Below are 23,122 nucleotides of genomic sequence, written 5' to 3'. Positions count from 1 at the left end.
GGCACCTGATGCCAGAGCCCTCTTCTCTGGCCCCGCCCCTGCAGAAACTATTTCAGATTTTTCAGAATCCCCGGGATCACCAGAGCCTTCCCCCCCCCCCTTTCCCTGGGCGGTCCGGTCCGGAAGCCTCCAGGCTCTCGGGTCCCCTTGTTCCCCCGCTCCCACTGCGCAGGCGCAGAGGCCACTCCGCGGAGACCCCGGTGTAACTCCTGAGAAGTTGATTCTCACGCGCCCGGCTGGGGTCCCAGCAGGGGTCCCCGCCGCACTGCGTGAAAGGACGGCCTCCTTGGGGTCGGCCTGCAAGGTCTCCTCGTAACACACTTTGGAGACCCAGCTCCCAGGGGCTGGGGCAGGGACCCTGGCGCGCAAAGGCGAAAGAGCCACAAGGGGAAGGCCCCAGGACCACTGTGACACCTCGGGTCGGTGGGAACCACGCGGGAGGAGGTCACTGGACATTCGTGCTTGCGAAGGAACAAGTTGGAGGGGGTGTTTCCGGTTGCCGGTGTCCCCGACCCGGCCTCTTGGCGAAAGCACGCTCCCTAAGGCCCGCTGCGCGACAGAACCGGCGTGGTGGGGAGCAAGGGGCGGAATGGCGGAACCCGGGCGTCCCCTGCGCCGGCTCCGGCTCGACTGCCCCCCCCCCACACACACACTGCTCCCTGCTTTGCGGCCCGGCTGTCCCGAGGGCTCAGGGCCGCGCCAGAACCGATCCCCGTCCTTCCACCTTCCTCGCTCCGGCCCTTTAAGACTGCGTGGTGCCCTGGGCTACGGGCAGTGGCGGCCTGGACCATTTCTGCTGTCCGCCGAGGGACAGCTGCCCCTGGCCTCCCAGGCTGGCCTGGGGGAGAGAAAGGCCTGCCTTGCACTTTCCTAGTCAGAGTCAGGGCAGGGGAAGCTCAGGGAGAGACAAAGGGACGTGCCCTGGCACACCTCAGAGCCCCTGCCACTGTACAGAGTTCAGATGTCCTTTGAACCATTATCTTTGGCAGAAAGTGGAACCGTACAGCCTCTGGTGGAAGGTTGAATTCACTGGTTCTCCAGCGCCCATGGCTACCCTCACCCTAGAGAAAAAAAAACCTCCCTTGTCCCCTGGGGAAGTGGCACACGTCCCGCCCCGCAGTGGAAGCGCCCAAGGCCGTCTGGGTAAACCTTAGCCAGCTACTGATGTTTGCCGGCCTCTCCTTTTCCCTACTTGGTATAAGAGCGCCAGGTAAAAGCCGAGGGCACGGTGGGAGGATGTGGCCAGAGGCCAGAAGTCTGGGAGGCTCGTCCCCCTCTGGCTCTGTGCCTCTGGATAAGCAATGAAACCTTCTCATGCTACTTTCCTCATCCACTAAAATAGAATTTTAAAGTTTGTTTTGAGTGTTAAGTAAGATAATCCTTGAACTGTTCAACAGCGACATGTTAAGTGCTTGTTATCACTATTATTATTTACACCTAGCCTCTTCCTGAATCAGATCTCCTGACCCTCCTGGGCCCTGTGGCATTGCCAGGGGCCCAAGCTCTGCCCAGAAGGTGGCTGAGGGCCCTGAATCCACTTGAGTTTATTTTCTTGGAGAGTTTTGGCGCCTTATGCAGCAGGGCAGAAATAATCACTTATTTTCAAAAAGGTTCAAGAAAAAAATGGGAGGAATCATGTGTATTTGGGTGCAGAAGGAAGCTAGAGAAATCCTACGGTCTCCATGTCACCATCCTCTCCTCCCTGTCTGGTTAAGACACCAACAATGCAAGAAACTCTCAGTCCTGGCCGGCCCAGGCATTGAATTATTTTTATTACAAATCTCTGCTGTTAGTGTGAGTCCCTTGCGGGGCTCTTCAAAGCCCAGGTGTGGAGGGGTAGGGACACTGGAGTGGGACGGGGAGGGAGAGCAGTGGTAAGTGAGCACTTACAGAGTGTTGGGCAAACTCACACAAAAGTACATTCTTCCCAGGAAGACATCAGCTTTTGTCTCATAATAGTTTTCTGTTCCTGAACCCCCATTTCAGGAAAATTGATAACCTCTTAGTCACCAAGTTGCCTAGGAACTTACAATACTATGTTCCACTTGTCACAAACTTCCTGTCAGGACCTCAGGTGGCCTTGCTTTTTGACCTAAATATATTCAATGAGGAAAATTCCTGAGAGTTTTCTAAGGACTTTATCAAGTCCAAGCCCCCAAACCATTCAAGAAAACAGAGCACCTCGGTGGGCTATGTTGAGGAGGCTTAGGGGCGTGCCTCTAAAGCTCCCAGGGGCTTTGCAAATATTCAAAAGGGCTGCATTTTATTTTCAATGAAGAAAAAATTTACCTCAGGATTCAAGTGAATCAAATCTAAATGTGGCCAGGGAGGAGGCCTTGAAGTGTGTTCTTTGCTTTTGACTTCCTGAATGCCAGTATAAACTCTTAGATGAGCCAAAATGCAGGACAAAAAAATGGATTGATGGATGGATTGACTCAAAACAAGCAGAACAAGGGCAGGCCTGGTTCTGTACCTCAGTGAATCAGCAGCCTTGGAAAATGTCTGCAAGAGGAAAGACACCAAAATAGGGTAAATTTCTGTGGTTTTGGCTGTACCATGAAGTTGTAGAATAATGGCAAAAGAAAAAAAAAAGGAAGAAAGAATAAAACGACAGGGAGAAACAGCAAGAATGTTATCAGATGGTTTATACTGACTACCAAAAAGATGATTCCGTTTTTTTTTCTTATCTGTAACAGACCACTCCCCCCTCACCCCAAAGATCAGCTTAGCCAGATGAGGACGGTATGTTTTGCTGAAGTTGGTGGGAAAATGCAGACAGCTCAAGGTTCCTGGTTTGGGCCACTGCAAAGTCTCCCTCAAGGTGTGACGGGGCCTTTAGCTTTCGCACTCTTCAATGTGCAAAAAGTGGTTAAAATAAAGTACACCCAGCATCTTAATGAAAAGTGTTTTTGCCTGAAATGTGCATATTTCTAAGTTCTGAAAAAAAATAGGCATCTGTCCCCCAAAGCTTGGCTTATTTATTTCCTCTGAGAGAGATTAAGGAGAGTTGCTGGACAGGCATTCAGCGAGTTCTGAACCACACTGTGTCCGTTTGCACCTGAAAAATGTAAGTGTTTCCATTGTGCCATAAAAAACTTCTTTACACTTTCTGCAGCTGTATTTAGTAAGGATTTCATAGTCAAAATCTTCTCTACCGCTTAAAACACCTGCCACTGTTCTTAATTTAAAAAAAAAAAACTGTTGTAGAAAAAAAAAAGCTTCCTTTAATTGTGAAATATCACTTCATTGTAAAAAGTAAAAAAAAAAAAAAAAAAAGAGGCCGGTAATCCAACTTCCGGATACTGTTCTGAATTATTTCACCAGACCCTTTTAAAAGGGGATTAGCAGGGCTTTGGAAGAAAAATGCTGTTTTATTCAATCTCTGATTTTATGTTATAATTACTGGTTGTAAAGGCTGTGGAATTAGTATGCAGGCACTGTCAGGACAGGGTGCAGGTGCCATTCTAACGGTTCAGCTTTTTAATTAAGAAAAGAGGTAAGAAAATTGAATCATAGAAACACTTTTGTGAGCTCTGGGAACATTGCAGGGGCTGCCTGAATGAAGCCTTTAGACTTTCCCCTGACAGGTCCGCGACCGAGGCGTTGACTTCCGACCTTTCGGGGCCAGACAATACTTGACAGCTTTCTCACCTTGTCCCTGCCGGAGGAACCTTTCCTTCCGGGACAGATCTTACAGAAATCGCCTTAAGGGGCTTGGCTTTCACCAGAGACACTGCAGTGAGACTAGATACATATCCACACTGCGATGCCTGTGCTTAGGTCCCGACCACAGGTCTCTGGCTCCGTTTTTTGGGGGGTCTCTTCTGGCGGGTGTGGGAAGAGTGCCCGGAAGGTGCGGGGAGTGTGTGTGTGTGTGGGGGGGGTGGGGCCCACGTGGGGGGTGGGAATGGAACCTGACCTCAAGTGCCCACCCACGCACGCCCCAGGACACAGAACCAAGGCCCAGGTGGACCTCCCTCCATCCTTGGCAGAACAGACAGGTCAAGTGCCGAGCAAGCCAGGCAGGACCTACAAATGCTTCTGTGCTTCTCAGAAACGGGCTCTTCTGGAAGCAGGAGAGTTTTGGCTTTGAAGAGGGGAGCCTTCGCGGAGGCAAGGTGACCCAGGGCGGTAGGTGGGTCACACGCTCCTTCGTCTGTCTCTCCAGCTCTCCAGCTCTCCTCAGACATGATCACCTGTGGATAAAATGGTCCGTGGCCAGGACACGTTCAAGACAGAGCCTTCAGCTCTTCCGCAGAAGGAACACTGGGGCCGCTCCCAGGTCAAGGTCCCGGTCCCGGTCCCGGACTACCAGGCCTGTCTGAGGCCCGCTCTCTCTCCTGACTCTCCTGTCCCAAGCTTTGCCAAAGCTCTGGTCCCAGACCTGGGTTCTCAGGCATAGACCCCCCCCCACACACACACACACACTCGATCTTTCTTAGACCCCAGACCAGCCTCCAGCCACCATCTTTTCTTCCAGGATCCGGCCTGGGTGTGTGACTACGGACCACAGCCCTGGGCCCGGGCTGCGAACAATGCGAGTATTAGGATATCAGCCGCCCTCGCCATGATCACGCGTTCAACGATTTTGTTTTCCCGGCTGAGGGGCCTTCCCACCCCCCCCCCCCCAATGTAAATCAAGCGCTTTAGTTATTAAGGCTGAACACTAATCTCCAACAACCTTGACATAATGTGGCCGAGCGCGCCGGCCCACTTCGCACCTGCAGTCTGAATAGGGTGCCTTGTCAATGGGGGACACGCTTGTTGCCCCGGCTTGCAAAGGAGGGGACTGAATAAGTCCAGCTTTGTGACTGCCCATGCGCGCTCTCCCTCCCGCCTTTGATCACGGAAAATGTCTTCTAATTTGTCCCTTTTTCATTGTAACAGCGTTTTCAAGGCTCTCTCTCTCTTTTTTTTTTTATTTTTTTCCAAATCACATTTTTATAAAGAACATACATCGCCCCCCACCCCCAAACAAAAGGGGCGCGTCCCGGCCAACTGGCGCCATCACGCTTCAGTGTTCGTGGCTCTGGAAAGTTTGCTGCTTCTTGAAGAAGCTGTCCTCACAGCCGACATTGGCCTGGAAGGCCTCATGTCTAGATATCTACACCCGGGCTTCTGTGAGGAGGGCGGTGACAGGCTGGGGCCCGGAGCGATAGGAAGGACCCCCTTTGGGGGGAGGGGAGAAGGTCCCAGCGTGAGGTAGGCGATCAGAAGGATCCTGAGACTAAGATTCCTGTGGTCATGACCCAGGGGCAGATGTGTCCCTTAGGGATGTGATGCCACTTCCTGGCTCTCCAAAACTCAGCGGGCAGTTCCGGGGCTCCGTGAGAGCAGGACAGGAACGACCCACCTGTTCTCACACAAGGCAGATGCCGCTGCTCACTCCTCTCTAAGCACAGCATTGCAAGACCGCCTTGCTCCCTCCCCAGGCCGCCCGCCCCGCCACGCCACCACTGCGACGCAGTGCTCCTGCGTCCTCCGAAGCGCCTGGGAGTGGGCACGGGGTGGGGGGGCGTACCTGCAGAGCCTTCCTGTCCGTAGACAGTCCCGCAGCTCCTTCGCGGGGAGACAGCATTTTTAAAAGAAAATGAGAATGTTACAAGTAAACAGAATTCGTGCCATTTTATCCCGGGCTATGAAGCAACCTCTTTGCAGAATGTGGCTTTTATTTGGAATTGCAATTTCTTCAAATTCTCTCTCTCTCTCTCTCTCTCAAAACACACAGGCATTAATGACTTTGATGTCTTATTTGGTGGGATATTAATTATCATGTTTTGGGAGACCTCTTGCTTTTATCCTAGAATTGTAAATGTCTCCCCTTCTCCTAGAAGATCAGATATTTTTTTATATATATATGAAAGAGGCAGGCTAAGACTTTTCTCTTTCTTTCTTTCTTTTTTCCTTAGTTATTACTTTAACGCAGGCTCTGGGTGAGAGAACTGACATAACCCATTAATACATTTTAAAACACTTTGATGTCTTGCCAAGAAACACACTTCCTTCAAGAGAGAAGTCAACATTTGTTTTTCACATTAAATGGCATTTAGTTGCCAGTGGAAAAAAAAATAATTCTAAAGACCACTTTTTAATTCGACGGATAACAACCGCAGGGGTCTAAAAGAAAATAACAACGATAGCTATAGACACAAATAACTAAATTACCAAAACGTTAGTATATCTCTCAGCTTCATTAATATGTAACAGACTCCCCAGTTAATCTCCAAAAGCTAGTGTTCCCCCTGTAAAATGGCACTCTGGGACGAATTGTACACGAGATCAATCACTGCTAACGTAGGAAGGTTTACTGCAGGAAAGGGGGGGGAAGCTATTTACACCTTCAAATAGAAGCTTTTCAGATTTAAGAGTAAGAGCCATACATCACCAAGAATAAATGATTATGAAATGGTAAACGCGCCCTCCAGCGATTAGCAATGCGAAGCTATTTATCATTTCTTGGGTGGCGATGGTGGTGGAGGGTTTTTTTGTGTGTGGGGGGGGGTTTTTTTTTTTTTCCTTCCTTTCCTTTGCCTTTTTTTTTTTTTCCTCCCTTCAAATTCATCTGTTTGGAAAGACAAGCTTGACAAGCAGAGGAAAAAACAGTGAAGGGAGAAAAAACCACCGCGGGAAAGTTTGTTTTTGTATATATGTAAGACATCAAAACGTGGCCCTGCAGATAGAAACGGGGTCACGTACCGGGAGCTCAACAGGAAACAATGCAGCCCTTTCATTGTATCATTTGTTATTAGAAGATTGTTTTTCCATTGAAGTTGACACATCAGCAGGTATTATTTTTTTAGTCCCCTCCCCTCTCTTAATTAATCCTCTCCCTCATTATATTTCCCCTTTCATCTACTCCACGTATTCAGGTGGTGCGCCCTCAGTGCAAGGGCAACTCAGTCCCTCTGTCTGTCTGTCTTTCTCCCGTCTGCTCCTCTGTCCCTCTTTCCCTCTGAACTTTCTTTGTGTGCGCGGAAGGCGCCGGGCGCGCGCGCGGGCTGGCGCAGGAGTGCGGGGGCGCAGGAGTGCGGGGGTGCGTGGCAGCGTGCCCGCGCAGGATCACCTCTCGGAGGCCGGCTCAGCCACAGTTGTCCAGGGAAACCGCGCTCCCAGCAAGGCACGGGGTCAGGGACTCCTGGGGACCCTGCTTGCTGTTTGCAACACAAAAGCATATGCAGCTTCTAAACATTCCAACAGAGACAAAGGCTGGAGCCAGGACTGATTTAACCCTGGTTAAAACTAACCCCCAGCCTGCCTCCTGGGCCCAGTCCCGCGCTGGAAGCAAGGGGGGAGACGCTGAGACCCGGCCGGGGTCAGGGGCGAGTAGAATTCTGCCCCAGCCTTCGCTTGGGGAGGTTTCGAAGGCGGAGGCGACTCCTGGTGTTTAGGGAGACCCTGCTTGAACGCTTGGTGGAAGAGAGACCCACCCCGCTGAAGGCGTGGGCGTGGGGCAGGGTTACAGACCTCTGGTGGAGCAGCAGCGACGCTAGCTTCGCCTGAAGGTGGTAGGAGTGTCAAGCCCTTTTGGTCGATTGTGACACCCAATGTCTCGCAGAAGGGAGAGGGTAGGACGAAAGTTCTTGGGCAAAGACTTCGGAAGTCTAGGCCATTAGGCCTGGGGCTCACCTGCCCGCCGCTCTGAGAGTCTGCCACCTTGGCGATACCTCACCTTTGGTAGCCGGACAGATTCCATGGTCACGCTTCAAGGGCCCCAGCATTTCTGCATCCACCTGGGGTATTGGGTGTTCGAACTTAGGAAGAATGGGAAGCCTTGGGGACCAGGTATTGGGAGCTGTTGGGACCCCCAACTGAGAGAAAAGATGCCAGGGTAATTGTTGCATGCTCCTTAAGACCCACAAATTTAGATTTGAGTGGTGTCCGGGGCCTATTTTTTTTTAGGCTGGAGAGATTGAATAGGGGTGGGAGGGAACGTGTGGCTGGAAGTCTGAGCACTGACTCAAGCACAGGTCCAGAAGGCCTCAGATCGTCTCAGGCTGTGAACGGAATCCAAGGCCTGACTCCCAGGCGCAGGAAAGGGGTCCGTTGCACGAAGAAGGCCTTATGATTGACTGTCAGAGCGAAAGCACTGGCAAAGCATTGCACCTGTAAGCACAGAAGGAAGGTCCTTGACCTCCCCCCCCACCCCAAACTTGACAATGCTAGTTGGAGGCTGAGTCTGAAGCAGCTAATCATGCCCTCTCAGTTTTATGTTATTGCAAAAATAAATTACTATCTGGGGGATGGAAGGAGAAATGAAATGTACCTCATTTTTCTATCATGCTTTATTATGTAAAAATTTCTCCCCTTTTACCCCATGGAATTTTCTCCCATTTTGGTAACTCATGACACGCTGGTGTAGGAAACCTTCTTGAAGGATAATATGTTCAGGCAGTATTGACCTCCTGCTAATGAATTTCTCATGTACACGGCAAGGCTGGCCCAGTGCTGTAAGGAACAAGATCAGAAGTTTGAAAGACAAAACAGACACTCATTCTTCTTGTGTCTCCTCCCAAGGAGCCTTTAACACTTTACACCTAACGTTGACTTCAGAAGGTGGGGGGGGGGGAAGAATTGCCACTCTAACAAAGAATATTATTAATTTACTTTCTAGTCCACATTGTATTCTCAAGTTTAAATTGGAATTCCACGATTTTATCTGGCACAACCCATTTTTGAAATAAAGGATTCCCTTTATGATACGTTTTCAAGAGCGAAGCTCTCCGAAGATCTATAATACTATTATTTATCTGATTTTTTTTTGTCGCTCTGAGGGCTGAACACACGATGTAATTGCTTTACCATGTTTTCATAAATTACATTCAGAAATGTGTCATAGTAAATTACCTTTGTAATAAAATGTAAAAAATGCAAATGGCTGTTGTCTTTATTACGTTTTAAACCATTGGTTTATCTGCATTATTTCACTTGTCACTTGCACAATGTGTTGGTTAAAGGGGCGGCACAGTTTGATAACAGAGTGCTGGGTCCTGTGTGTAATCTTGCAGGCATGTACAGTTTGGGTCATTTCCTCATCTCCCGCAGAAAAGACATTATCCCGTCCATATTTACATACTTTTCAATATCTGTCAAACAATCATAAATTATAAATTAATGAAATGTTCGACAGTCTTCCGAGATCAGACTAATGAAGACATTTTACCTTTTTGGTGATGTTGAGTGTCATCTTTGTAAGTTTAATGACATTTGGACGCTCGTGCTTTATTAGGGGTTTATTAGGTTGGTCCTTCACTCCCGCTGTCATTCAGATGTCTCTGCAGAAACATTACCTGCTTCTCAGGTACAAGAACAAATCGCCTTCGATCAGGAAGCCTTCAAAACAGGGTTCTCGGGAGCCTGAGCTTTAAAAATGAATGTCCAGTTGGGTTTAAAGGATCACTGGGAATTTTTACCCTTCTTAAAATTTGTAATGAGCCTGCTGTTACATCTATTCTGCCAGCAGGCAATGGTGTGGACACGCCAGTGAGGTGTACACTGTCCTTGCACCGTGATTCACACCCGTGCTATCGTGAAGAAGGGCACGCAACTCTGGTCAGGATGTCCCTTTATGGGACTCCATGAAATTTCACGCACCGTCTGTAAACCGCCTCTTGAGTCTAAAGGCAGAGTGCTCCTTTAGAACTTGGCCTGAACTCAGGGGATGGGCCCCGTCTTACCCGGCTGTAGTCCTAGGTAAGCGCAGAACTGCTTTTCCAAAGATGCCACCACCCATTGATTGGTGCTGCCCTGATTTTCGGTCCTCAGAGGGAACCCCAGGTAGGTGCCCGCGCAGTCCAGGGCAGTAAAAGGTTGTTGGTGAGGTTGACACGTTTTCTTGAAAAATATTAGCTCCCCATGCTCTCATTATGATTGATAGCCATGAGGGTTTTTTTAAATATAAAATAATAATAATAAAACTGGAAGTGATGAGTTTAGTTCAATCCAGAGAGGTCAAATGATCAGCCTTGACTTAAGATTCAAATAGCAAGTCACACGGAACAAAGGCTCATCATTGCCACCCATCCCGGGCCACAGTAAAAGGGCCCTGCTGGGGCTTTGGTACCAGGTTACTCTAAACAAGGGCAAGGAGCCCAGGACGCTGGAATGTCGATGTCGTCACCAGGCTGGGTCATTTTATTAGCCCTCCTGGAAATTTTATCAGCTGTGTTGGTCTACTTTACCCCCCAGTTCAACAGACGTTCTGCTTTTCCTCAGTCTTGCCCACGAGGGATTTGCACCCTTTTGGACACAGTGGCATTCGCGGAGGTGGAAAGAGGCTGCCGTAAGGAAGAGGCACTCATCGTCCTGGGTCGTCTTTAAGTAAGAAATGTGTATGCACCGTGTACATGAGGAGGGGAGAGGAGAGAGGCCAGACAGGAATTTAAAGGCGGCGTGGCTGCCCTCTGCTGCGGCCTCCGTACTGGCCCCTCACCTCCTCCTCCGCCCGCCCGGCTGGGGCAGGAACAGAAGACCTGCTCCGGGAAGGGGGACCCCCGGGAAGGGGAACCCCATTTCTCTATGGGAGCACTCACACTGAGAGCTTAGCCTTTGTCCTTTTATGAAATAGACATCAGGAATAAAACGGCAGCCCCTGAAAGGTCCCAAGCTGAACCTATAAAAATGTAGAGAGTGACTTCAAAATATTTCCAAACACTACTTTAAAAAACAAAAACAAAACACACAACAGAGAGTTATTAAGCAGCTCCTTGGTGAAGCGAGCATTGCTTCTGCAATCATCAAAAATTGACATGTACTGCTAGTAAAGTAATTGCGTGCCACCCTGAAGCAGGGAGCGGGCAGTTGTGAGTCCACTTGCACACCCGTTGACTGGCAGCATCAACATGCAAGGAGCTTAATTAAGTCATACATGTAGACTAACCATATCGCTGCATTGCATCATGCGCACTGTATCTCAATTTATTGGCACAGTTCATGGGACTGCTCCACCTCAGGTGGGAATGTCATCCACCCTGCACCGAATCTTTTTCCTAGTGATTCTTGACCCACCGGGAAAACCAAGAACAAATGAGAATCAAGAGAGAAAAAAGAAAAGATGCCCGGTTGGGAGCGAGGGTGGGATTTGTCGGGAGCAAACTGGCTCAATGGGGTTGAGAGAGGAGGTGACACCAGGGCTTTGGACAGACTCCCAATTCGTGTCACAAATTTAAGTGGGCAGCGTCCCCATTAGATTAATTAGAATTGTAAAGTGCAAAGCCAAGCCCATTCATCAATCCTAAGAAATGTTCATCTCAAAAGGTCAGGGGTCAGTTGGACAGCTAAATGAGTTCCTCTCTATTCCCCTTCCCTTAAGTTCTGGCCACAGGCTGTTTATTTGTTTGTTTGTTTAATGCAAAACTACAGAAATCTTCAGGCTAAATCCAATCGACCCCCCCACACACACACTTACAAGCGTCAAGACACACATTTCTGTCCAGGAATGCCACTCTCTTCCATCTCCATTCATGAAGGTTTGCATTATTGCAGGTGACCCGCGCTAGCAACGCAGTCACAGGCACACTAAGGGTCAGTGGAAGCCGGGAGAGCCGAGTGGGTGAGGGGCCGACTGTGCCCCAGCGAGCAGCCCTCGCTTCCAGCTCCGGGGACAGGTGTGAGGTCGTGCGGTACCTCCTTCTAGAGTACGGGGGGGGGGGGGGGGGTCCTGCCCTGTTTCCACTTGGGTACCAGGCAGGGTTCTAACTTGGCTCTAAGGAGTGAGAGACGCAAGGCAGGCAGAACGCTGGCAGAAAGTCTAGTCCTCAGATGGGGTGGAGACTACGCAGTAATCTTTCTGTATTTCAAACATCTCAAGTAAGTGGATGATAACTCCACTCGGTGGTGAAAGAAATTCTCATATATCTGCCAGTAAATGCTGGTTGATATGAGTGAGTCAGTCCCAGGCTTGTAGACTGTCAGCTCATTTGCCCCGCAAGATGAGGACATGAATTTGACAGCACATTTCAGGGGTCGGTCTCCCTTCCTTCCTTCCTTCCTTCCTTCCTTCCTTCCTTCCTTCCTTCCTTCCTTCCTTCCCTCCTTCCTTCCTTCCTTCCTTCCTTCCTTCCCTCCTTCCTTCTTTTTTTCTTTTCTTCCTTCTTTCCATTCTTTTTCTTTCTTTATAAAAAGATTTTATTTATTCAATTTAGAGAGAGGAGAGAAAAGAGCGAGAGCGAGAGAGCGAGAGAGAGAGAGAGAGAGAGAGAGAGAGAAGGGGGGAGCAAGAAACATTAACTCCCATTTGTGCCTTGACCAGGCGAGCCTGGGGTTTTGAACCGGCGACCTCAGCGTCAGAGGTCGTTCTTGACTTGGAGCTGTTGCTGTGTCTTCTCCCCCCAGGGGTCCGTTGCTCGTACTGGAAGGCCATCTCTGCCCCCTACGGCCCGGCCGCAGGTCCGCTCCAGAGAAAGAGGAGGTTCCCTCCCGGCATCCCCTGCGGGAAGCCCTGGAGCGGGAAGCCCCGAAGTCTGGACTTGAAGAGCGTGGGGGAGCTGGCCTGACCTTTTCGGAGGCCTGGGCATCCTCCTCCGGTTCTTTTCCTGTTGTTTTCCCTTTGCTTCCGGAAGATACAAAAGCAAGCACCTTTTCCCCAAAGGCCTTCTCCAGCCCAGCTTTGGAGGCTTTCTCCAGGGTTTGGGCACCTTTGAGGGACCAGGGTTGGGGACACTCCAGCCCTCTCCAGAGATCCCTGGGGCCCTTCAGCCTCACGCAGGGAGAGCGGGGAGCGAACGGGCACCCACTGGGGCTAGGCCGGCGCGGGCGGGGAGGGCTGGTCCCGTCCTGGGGCCGTCCAGATCGACGTTGGGTTTTGGGGTCCCAGTCCGGACCCTGGGGGTCTTCAGGGAGAGAGAAGGAGGAATAAGGCCGGAGCAGCGCTGGTGGGGAGGCATGTCTCGGGGGCACTGTTTGGCGGAGCCTACGCCGGCATTTAGAGTGAAAACAGCGGCCGGGGCAACGCGAACACGCACTGTTTACCTTTTCCACGCGCTGCGCGTTCAGTCTTACTTAAAACGAACGAACAAAGCCATCGAAACACGTTCTACTTTTGCGCCCATTTTAGAGATGAGGAAACAGAGGGCAGAAGGTTTTGAGGACTTTGTTCAGGGTCCCTCCGCCAGCCTGCGAGAGAACGGGCCCCCGGAGCCGCGCGCCGCGGAAGGGCCCCCTGGTCTCGTTCCCGGAGCTGCGTCTCCTCGCGGGAGGGTTGGGGCAGTTTAGACGCCGCCTCCCCTTTTCCCGCCCGCAGCGAGATCGCCGGGGCGGGAAGGTCTCCAGCGTCCATCCTTGCTCTCAGGCGTCACCCCTACTCTGTCCCAACCACGCCCCAATCTCTCTGCTCGTGGGCAGGGAAGTGTCCTCTGGGTTTAACCCTCGGCCTGCGAAGCCCAAAGCCCCAAATCCTCCTGAAACTCCGCCCCTTTACCGCACCCCAGTGACTAAGGCTAGTGAGTGCGGTAAGTCAGGCTAGGGATAGAGTCCATCCGGAGGCCTTCCTGGAGGTGGTGACCAAACTGGCAGACCCGACTAAATCCGGTCAGGATTAACGCTGAGGGATGCGATCCAGGGTGGCTTCCGACCCCTCCCCAATCTCCAGGGGCAGAGCCCCAGGCGCTAAGGCCTGACCTCTGTTTCGACTCCTCCACTTCAGGTCTCTGCTGAGCCAGCTCCCGCCTTCAGGATAGTGGCTCAAATAGGATGCATATGAATTGCACAACTACCTTTCCAAAGTTGGAACGGAGCCGCTGTGGCCACCCCAGTCTCTGTTTCTCCGATTCCTAAGCATGTTATAGGAGACCTCTAAGAAATTCATCGGAGACATGATTGTCTGTGGGTTGAGATCGAAAGGCAAGAAGCCATGAGGGCACAAGACCCGAGGGATATGCCACGCTTTTCAGATTTTCCGTGGGGACATGAAAGGTGGGGGGTGGGGGTGAGGCAGGAGCGGGGGGGGGGTGGCGGTGAGGAAATGATCTCTTCTCATAGTCAAAAGCCTTAGCTGCCCGGAGGTGGACAAGGCCTAGGCGACTCGGCCAAGAACCCGGTGCCGGCCAGCGAGGAGTGAGCCTACGGCTTTCGGAGTCAGCGTCACACCTGGCCGCGCCGGCTCCATAGTGTGTCTACTATTCAAGGGGAAATTCAAAAGTGACTTATGCAAATCCCAAGCCAGGGTCCCACCAGCAACTTCTGGGATAGGGAGCAGGGTGGGGGGTGGGGTAGAGGACCAGACGAGAGGTGAAAAAAAAAAAAAAAAAAAAGAAAAGAGCGGGGAAATCAATTGCAAAAAAAAAAAAGTAATAGTAAAGATACCCGCGGGATTAAATAAGTTCAGAAGCTCGGCCGGCAGAACTCTCGATCTGGTTTTTGAAATCCAGAGCGTCTCTCTACCTTTGGGCCATCTGGCTGTTTTAAGCTCTCCCCCATGCGGGATGATTTTAGCTGAAAATCTCTTCCGTTGCAGCCTTGCTTTTATTGAATCCATCAAAAGAAAACTTTCCCCGAGTTTTTTTTTTTTTTAAGAAGGCTAAAATAATACGCCGACCACTGTGACATTCTCCGCGCCCGGGCCATTTTTCATAACGCGGTGGACCCTGCTTTTGTGCCTCTGAGGCGACTCAACAGATGAATAACGAGCAAAGTCTCCTGAAAGTAAGCTAGCAGCTTTCTCAGCCCGGAGAAAAAGTTCACTGAAATGAGAGGTGCACGCAAACCCCACACCCAAACATGGGGGCCACACTTTTATGACCCTGAATGACAACGAAGTCTTTTTTAAAAGCAACTAACTCTCGCAGCGGCGGCGCGCGCACGCACACCCCCCCGCGCGCGCGCGCGCGTGCACACACACACACACACACACACGCACACTTATGCACACAAACCACACAAACTTTAAGCCTTGTGAAGCTGTCCAGGTGGTGTTTAGGAAATTCTGTGAAAGACAGAATGAAGTATTTGAGGCAGGTTCTAGCTAGCAACATGTGAGGGGTGTAAAACCCAGTTTTATTTAGTTAAAAAAAAAATTTTTTTTAAACCGCAGCTAGTTTGAAACGGTTTCTGGAAAGAGGAAAGCAAAGGCTGCAGCGCTAACAGAAGAATCCAAGTATTTAAAGGACGCCCAAAATGTAGTGTTGTGGCAGGTGGGGTAAGTTCACTTGTTATTATTATTTTTTTCCTGTTTTCTCTTTGGTTTTGCAACGCAATGAACACGTCCTTCGGGAAGAGTTTTCATGTTTTTAGGAAACGAGAAAGTAATTCCAGGCTCCCACCCGCGAGGGCGGCCTCCTGCAGCGTGGCTTTGGATTTGCGGGTGTGTTCCCGAGAGACGCTTCCCTCCCCGAGCCGCGCAGTCCCAGGGCCCGAGGCCGCCGCGCCCTGAGCGGCAGGGTTTGGAGAGCCGCGGCCCGGCCACCCAGGCAACAAGTCGTGGGCTGCGGCCCCAGGGGGGCGCCGCGCGGTGCGGCGGCTGGGCCGGGGGCTCGCCGGGTTCCCACGAAGGAGTTTTGCACGTGTAAACTAGACTCGCTTATGGACGCGCACAGCTGCGACCCTCGGGTGTATCAGGGGGAAAAACTCTTCCCTTAAATGGACGATTTGGGAAAAGTACGCCATTGGTCCTCGCCAGATGATTATCGATGCAAAGTAAACTGTCTGGGTTGGAGCACGTGCGCGCGCGTTTGTTTAACCCTAAAAGTATTCCCACTTCCGAGTTGCTGGAGTTGACATCCATTCGAAATCGGTCCTGTGTGTGTGTGTGTGTGTGTGTGTGTGTGTGTGTGTATCCCCAGGGACTGGGGGGGATAGTGGAAGGGATTGTGGGAGATGCTGTAGACATACTAGGTGATAGGCGGATTTCGCCCGAAAGAGTTGCGCTGTGTCCTCTGAACTGCAGGAAAGTGGCCTCAAAGAAAACCAAAGGCGGCCTCCAGCGCGCGCGCGCGCACATTTCTGCAGATGGGTGTTGCAAATGCGTGTTTATATGCACTTTTCTGCTACTGACCCGCCGCTCTGAGGTTCGGTTCTGCTGTGGATTTCATGGCGTGGCTATTTTTAGACACCCATGCCGACCGGTCGTTCATTTCATTGCTAAACAGGGACCTACCGGCGTCTGCCTTAAGCCGGATGTTTGTTTACTATGATGAGCTCGCCCTCCCCAGAACGTGGCGTACACACGTGCTGCGCCAGAGGCCAGACGGAGCTGCTCCAGAGGTTGGCAAACACGTTTCCGCCAGTTATTTCGGAGGAAGCCGAGAGACATTGCCGGGGGCAGCCGGCGAGAAATGGACGAGGGAACTGAGCCTTTCTTCCAGGCGATTTTGTTCATTAGCAGACGCGACTCCTGCTCCTGGGTCTGGCGGGCAAGCCTATAAAATGCAACTTTTGCCCCATTGGTTCGCTAGGTGAATTAGCACACACTGGGGCTGAACAGTCCTGACCTTTGCCTTTATGTGCGCGCAAATGTTTGCCTAAAACACAATCGGCCTTGACAAGGGAGCACGCTACCGTGTGACACCGCCTATTCACCAGATAGATGTCCCCTGCCACACACGACCCAGAGCAGCCTTTTAAATAGCTTAGGTATTTGTACAAACCGTATAAATTAATGTCGGGTGATTGCCAGTTGCTGGTTAAATAGAAGACAATTAGATGTGAGATACGCAGCTCTCTCTCTCTCTCTCTCTCTCTCTCTCTCCCCCTCACTTTCTGGTCTTTTTTCTTTCTTTTTCTTCTTTAAAAAGTCGATAACATGATTAGGAAACAAAACTGGTAGTGAAGAAAAATGTTTGGAAGACTCAAAGGCTTCCTGCTTGATCACGTGGACACATGAATGCAGTTTCCTTGCAAATGTCTTTTCCACAAAGGTAGGGAGTGGATGAAGGAAGGGAGAGGACAGTGGGGAGAACTGTGAGGAACGAATGCTCAGAGCGGCTGGGTGATGGGAAAGTTTGGAAAGTGAACCCCAAGATGCTACAGGATTGATTGTTCCTGGTAGGCTGTGAGAGGGGCCCAGGGGAAACCCTGTGGGACTTGGAAACTTATCCCATTCTTGAATTTTACTGTACTGAATACTCCCTCCAATAAAATTAATTACTCTACAGGAGGAGCAAGACATCTTGTAAAAATTTAAAATCGGTTCAAACCTTTTTTAACTCCAGCATTGTAGCTCGGAAATGATTTAGAAGAGCGATTTTCCACCTTTTAATCTCACGGCGCCCATAAATGAATTACTGAAATTCTGCAGCACACCAGAGAAATGGGGGTCACTTTGATTCATTCACACCAGACGGCTATTGTTGCGCTGGCTGTTGTCACTTCTTTTATTTGACAATGAAGGGGAAAGGGTGCCCCTGACTAAACAGTCCGGCTTTGCAGGTTTTAAAAATTATTGTAGCACATGAGTTGAAAATCAGTGATTTAAAGTACTGGCCTGTCTTTCTCTGAACTTTGACATAGGAAAAAAAAACCACACACTCAAATTTTTCTTGGTTGTCATTTTTTAGCTGACTTCAAAATATTACACATTCCTGTCGTTACCAGTGGGATGGCAAAACCTCACCAATTTCCAAGGCTTAATTTCTGGGCAGATCCGAACTGCAGAGGCAGCGAAGTCACCCTAAGAAAAAGGAGGGTGTTTGCAGTATTCGTTCAGGGCATGTCACTCCTTTGGCACAGAAGGCTGTTTACTTTCTTCGTTCCAAAGAATGCATTTGACCAGAGCAGCACAAATTCCAGCCATGGGGTGTGTGTGTGTGTGTGTGTGTGTGTGTGCGCGCGCGCGTGCGCGGGCGCGCGCAGGTTTGAGTGCCTGACAGCTGCTGTCCTTTATCCAAACATTGGCCAGGGCTCTTCCTGGCTTCCTTTAACCGTCTGCCCCTGGAGGGGAGGGTGTGTCACCAGTTCTCCATTGGAAGCCCTTGCTCTAGGTCTCTGGGCAAAATTTACCACCCCTCTGATGGGCTCTGGGTAATAAGAGGGGGAAGTTTATCAAAAGCTGTGTTCTACATAGAGTTTTGGAATAGCACAAAAGTAGCAGAAAGGTACAACCCCAGAATGCAAAAGAAAAAGATCATTTTAAGAACAAGGGACTTGCAGAAAAATTGTAATATGGAGAGGCTTGCAAGAAGATAAACATAAGCGATAGAGAAGAAAATTAAGGAGACTACCTCTATTTTCTTTTCTTTTTTTTTTAATTTAGAAGTTAAATTGGATGGGGTGACATTGATCAATACGTGTACATAGGCTTCAGGTAAACCTCTCTCTCCCATCTGAACTGCTGACTGATTGCCCCGTGAGCCCACCACCCAAAGTCAAATCACTTTCCTTCACCGGATATTGGTCTCTATTTTTCTTAATGAACAGATCAGATTGATTAGTTTACCCTTATGACTTACTGAATAACATGGCAGGTATGTATAGTTCAGAACAGTCTTGTGAGAATAAAAGAAAACAATGTGAAGGACAGCCCGTCTATTTTTACATTAGGTTTAGAAACGCAGGCAACTAAATACGTATGTGCAGAAATTACATTGGATTTCTCGAAGGGTATTTGCCCATTTTTAGTCACAATCATCTTGACTATTTTTCTAAAAAAACTGTTTCATGTCGAAGCACAATAATAACCCTAGCGATTTTCCTCTCCCTCTCCTCATCTTACCACCCCCAATCTCACAGAGAAGTTAGAAATGAAAGACCCAGAAATGCACATTGTAAGGCTCTGTTCTTGGAGCTACTGTACAGGAGCCTGTAGAAAGCCAGGCAGGAATATCCTCCCAGCCTTCAGCAGGACATGTTGAGTGAGCTGGTAGCTGTGCTTGTGGCAGCTGAAACTTCTTCAGGCTTATGGGTGCTTTGAGACAGAATACGCCTCCCATGATGATGACTGGCAGGGTTTAGGTTCCAGTGTAGTCATAAAAAATTTAGTTTATGAATTTTTTTAAAAAACCTCCAATTTTTTTTTTTAGTTTGAAATAGCTATATTTTAATAAAACACATCAGGTGAAAAAGTATCTCCATATATGTCATGTAAAACATATATGGGATGGAGGTGAACTATATCCTAGGCACTAACAATTATATAGTCCACATATTCAATGACTTATTTAATTCCCATGAACTTGACTGAAGAGGAGAGATGATTCATTCACTCTATTGCTGCCAGGCATCTAGACATTGCACATAGTTGTGACCAAAAATTATTGAATAGTTACATTGTGAAACCTGCAGTTAGTTTAAAGTAGCAGTGTTCAGAAGACATATGGGAATTTGTTCAAGACGTAGCCTAATTGCCCAAACCACTCTTATTAAAATGAATAACACATCTAGAATGAGAATAAAGTAAAATTTAAAAAATTATTTCTGGAAAAACTGAACTTTCCTAGGAATATGATTTTTCTCAGAGCAAAAAAAGGTAAAAATTATTAGTTTATAATTATATCTAGAAAATTAAGCTTACTGATTTAGTCTTATGCTTTGAGGGAGAAAAATATCTGCTGAAAATTTCTTTGCATATGAAGTTCGTGTTCATTAAAGGTAAAATGGTTACCTATCGTTGACATGAAAACTTATAAATCTTTTAGATAGCACCTATAGTGTATGTTAACCTCGATGTTAACGATTTTCTCACTGACTTGATTATAAAATGACATCTGCCAGTACGCGTGACACTTTGTACTGTACTATAGAATGGTATAAAAGTGAAGAAGTAAGGATGGGTTTCACGTGCTAGAGAGAGCGCCCTGGGTCTGCCTCCCAATCTCGAGGCTCAAGGTAATTTTCTTCTCCTCATTTATGTAGACGGGGTTCCTATGACTTTAATAATCCTCACTAACTACTTGCTCTTCAACTCCGTTCTACTCTGCACGTGCAAACCCAACCATTAATTCTGGAACCTGAGCTGGAATAGCCCACCTATGCCCCCTCCAGGCATTGTGCGTGCACACGGTCGGGTCGGGCCAGAATCTGGGTCGTCAGGGTTCAGAGACCGGCCCTTCCCTTGCCGATGGCAAGCCTGTAATAATGAGCTTGCTACAGAGAAGCAGGGGCCTCTTCACCTCCATCTGGGTTCGTGCCCCCACGGACTTACTGCCGGCAAAGAGAATGCAGAGGCTGCGCAGTACTGAGCGGGGCTTGGGTTCCAAAGGGCATTTGGAAGGAGCCTTGCCTAAGAACGAGATTTATAACCTGGATGCGTGGAGATTGTGCCTATGGAGCATCAGGGAAACCCCAGAACTGGGGGGAGTCTGGACTTCCATCTTATCCCCTTTGTTGTAAATCTGTGAATGTAGAGTATAAGAAGTTGGGAGTGACTGGCAATGGCATTCCAAGACAGTGAGGGACCTGGCCCCAGGAGAGTGCCCACGCTTCAGATGGGTGTGGACCAGTGTTCACCTGACCTTCCAGGAGTCACAGAATTTGCCCCTAAAGCATAGCTAAGCACCAGCGAATCAGCCAGTCAGGTACCACGGAGGGGTGCGGGCTCCTCTTCTGATTTCTCTGAAAGCAGCCTGGTCAGCGAGCCAGGCCCAGGATGCTCTTGGCTCCCAACTCAGCCACTTCCACAGGTCTGGTCTCTATTTATTTGCCTGCTCTGCCTCTCTGCAGCAGCTGGGCAGCTGCCTGAAGGGGCCCCATCCGGCCCACTCCACCCTCCTGACACCTTCTCCCACCTCCTCCTCCTCTGCCTCACTGCCCTCCACCCTTTCATCGTCCTTTAACCCTTTACAAACCCTCTCTTCCTTACCCATCTTCACAGTCCCTGCCATCCCTCTCACCCCTTTGCTCCCTCCCTTCCGGGAGCAGATAGGAGCCAGACACTCTGGGTTGACTTCTCTGCTCGTAGCCCTGAGCCTTCAGAGACCTTGCCCTGGGTTCTCCTCCCAGATTCAGCTTGTAGAGTTCAGGGAAAATATCTCATAAGTGTAACAGTTCCATCAGCAGGGTGGGTGGTAGGGTCTTGGAAACTGGTGGTTCTTTAACTTGATCAAGCTTCACAATCAGCCAGAGTCTGTTTAGAACAAGACAACCAGAGATTGCTCGGCCCATCCCGAAGTTTCTGACTCAGGTAGGGCCTGAGGGTTGGCATTACTAGCGAGTTCCCTGGGGATGTCGAGGCTCCTGCTCTGGAACCATGTTCTGGAGAGATTTCAATGCTGTCTCAGGAGTATGAGGTGAGCCTGCTGTCGTAGATACAGGTAGAAGGCAGGGAGGAGACAATGAGCATCCAAGTTCAATAGCAGAAGGATGCAGGCTAGATGGGAGCAGTGCCCTAATGTCTTCCCAAGCTGGAAAACGCAGGGTGGGACAAAGTAGGTTGACACTCGTTCATATGGAAAAATAATACAATAATGAATAAGTAATGATACACCGTAAGCGTAAACTCTACGTTTTATGTACTTACAACTGTGAACCTACTTCGGTCCCACCTTGTACTTTGGAAATATGAATGCATCCAAACTACTGATGAGCATGTAGTTTCTCAGTGAAGAACAAAATCACCCCCCCATGGTGAGAGCTTCTTCTATGAGAGGAAAGGGGAAAGAAAGGAGGTTTTCTCCAGGACAGGTCTTTAAGCTCTCACTGACCTTTTTTTTTTTTTTAAAAAAAAAATGAGACTAATGATGTTTAGAATTGGGGGATTGCATCTTGGGTCACTGAAAGTGCTAGTCACTCTGTTTTTGAGCCTGGGGTTGTGTGTGGGTGTGAGTTGGGAGAGTTCTTTGTGGTTAGACTTCATTCTACAATAAATGGACAGGAGGACCCAGGTCATAGGAATCACCTTTTCTAGGCTGGGTAGTGGTTACCATGGTTACCTCTTGCTCCTTCTCCATCTGCTTCTGAAGAGGCCTCATAAACCTCTCCTTTCAGTCCTCAAAAGCTAGAAGGAGGCCCAGAAAATTTTGGCCACTTTATGCTCCACCTTTTCAACTGTTTAGGGAATGATTTGTTTAATTTAGTCAGAACTGCAAAGGTATGTGTATAAGAAAGAAAAACATAAAAAAGAAAACAATTTAAATCCCTCAAATTCAGTGTGTGTGTGTGTGAGATATACCATAAGCAGTCATGTTGGGCAAAATTCTTTGAAATTTTGTATTTGAGTTATTTGACAATATAAATTTCAAAGCCTGGTCACTTGGGCCTAGAATATCTACACATTTATCTCCCAGATAATTTTGCCAATAGTTTTTTTTTTTTTTTTTTTTTTTTTTACAGGGACATAGAGAGAGTCAGAGAGAGGGATAGGTAGGGACAGACAGACAGGAATGGAGAGAGATGAGAAGCATCAATCATTAGTTTTTTGTTGCAACACCTTAGTTGTTCATTGATTGCTTTCTCATATGTGCCTTGACCACGGGCCTTCAGCAGACTGAGTAACTCCTTGCTCAAGCCAGTGACCTTGGGTCCAAGCTGGTGAGCTTTTTGCTCAAGCCAGATGAACCCGCGCTCAAGCTGATGAGCTCGGGGTCTTGAACCTGAGTCCTCTGCATCCCAGTCTGATGCTCTATCCACTGTGCCACCATCTGGTCAGGCTTGCCAATAGTTTTTAATCTTATTTCCCCCCTAGGTTTAGTGACCACGGCAGAAACCTGTAGTCTGCCTTCTGAGATTAGTGTCTAGGCATTAGAGTTCTGAGAACTTCACCAGCATTTGCACAACCCTACCCGTAGTCACAATTCCTTAGCAACAGTTCAACACTGGAAAAAATTCCTTGTATTACAAATAATTATGGCGTTCAAATATGCATTAGTAAAACATAATTGCATCAACACCTTTCTCTTATAATCCTGCATATAAAAATCACTAGCAGTTTGTTAATGTGTGGTTTTTATACTGGTTTAATAAAATAAATCTAAACTTGTCAAACGTCCACTTATGAACACATTTTCTTGGTTGTATTCTAGCCGAAAATATTGGACATTGCTAAAATGATTCAAGGGATCATCAGCACACCAGCCCCTTGAGAAATACGAGGATAGATATTTCGCACCAAATGTGGTTGTCCAGATTTTAAAGAGTTCAAGTTGGTCTTGCTTTTTTTGCTCCCATTTTATGATCTATGTATTTTAGTTTAAATTTGAACTTTTATCTATTTGTATTTCAATTTTTAATATGACAGAAAGGACAGAGGTTATCATCAAGA

Source organism: Saccopteryx bilineata, chromosome 8 (assembly GCF_036850765.1).
Source record: "Saccopteryx bilineata isolate mSacBil1 chromosome 8, mSacBil1_pri_phased_curated, whole genome shotgun sequence".
Classification (NCBI taxonomy): Eukaryota; Metazoa; Chordata; class Mammalia; order Chiroptera; family Emballonuridae; genus Saccopteryx; species Saccopteryx bilineata.
The sequence above is the reverse complement of the archived record's forward strand: the minus strand, read 5'-3'. Positions refer to the sequence as shown.